The sequence below is a fragment of the Barbatula barbatula genome, assembly GCF_947034865.1.
Source record: "Barbatula barbatula genome assembly, chromosome: 25".
NCBI classification, from domain to species: Eukaryota; Metazoa; Chordata; class Actinopteri; order Cypriniformes; family Nemacheilidae; genus Barbatula; species Barbatula barbatula.
Genome location: NC_136788.1, coordinates 17,467,307 through 17,468,604, shown reverse-complemented (window position 1 = coordinate 17,468,604; position 1,298 = coordinate 17,467,307).

The window sequence follows — 1,298 nt, the reverse complement described above, 5'->3', positions numbered from 1 at the left end:
CTCCATGTTCATTCCATTGGCTTTGTCTTTAAAGAAACAACGGCTCCAAAAACTCCAACGGTTGACCTCGACCAGCAGTTCGACTCCAGTTAAGTATCTGATGCAGCGACGTGCACATGAATGTTGACCTGAAAAAAGGGAAACCCCCCAAAAATAAATAAAAATAACTCACAGGCTTTATGAAGGATGAGAATAACAGGATCTTTATTAAAATATATATACACAAAGAAGTAAAACAGTGAAATACAGCACTCAATCACCTTAAATACTAATAATAATAACACAAAAAAAACATGACGAGTCATGAAAATCCCTACATCAATATTCATGACAATATAAGTCACTGATGGGTTTCTCCAAATTTACATACTAAACATGCAAAGCTTCACAGGAGAAGCCGCCTATTAGGGGCCATTTCAACACAAATCTTCAGAACTTCTTTCTTGTCGATTGCTTTGTCCTTCTCTATGGCCAGCAGGATGAGGTCAGACAGCCGCTCTTGACCACACTGATTTCTGAGTCTTGATTTGACCAGCTTCCGCTCATGCAGGCTGATGTAAACAGAGTTTGCCCTTCCCTTACTGACTTTCACGTTCGGTGCCTGAATATGGATGTGAAGGAAGCTTTGGTTTTTTTTATCAAGGCCTACATGAAATTCTGCATCCAATTTTTTTCCACCTTGGAAGGGTAACGTGAGTTGAGAAGGGCATATGATCTGATGTAGATATTGAGAGACACAATGGTTAAAACAAAAACACTTGCACAGTTGGTGGCACAGCTACATGCATACGTGTCCATGTGGACCTTCTCTACAGCTAGACGCGTCATGGACACCTGTCCTTCACCTGACCACATATATGTGTAAAAACATCAACTTTACATCGACTTACAGAACATGCGCTGTAAAAAAACTCTTTTCTTCTTATTTCAGATTTTTATGTGTTTTTTAAATACGGTCAAAAGTCCAAAGAAATTTACAATAAAAACATGAGAACATTTAATTTTAACATTAAACGTTTTTTTTTAACATTTCTTTTCTTTCAGTTTATTTTTTAAATATGGTCAAAAGCTACAACAAGACAACACATTTCCAAGAAAAATTTGGAAAATTATTTTATATATATCCTTACATACTTTAATTTTACAGTATACTTAGTTTACCCAATATTTTACAGTATATTTCGGTTTTTACAGTTGACATTTTTTTACAGTGAACGGTCCAACCAATGTGTGTGTAAGTTAAACAAATAACAAACGCTTGTTTGAAATCACACACATTGAATACTTTTTAACAATGG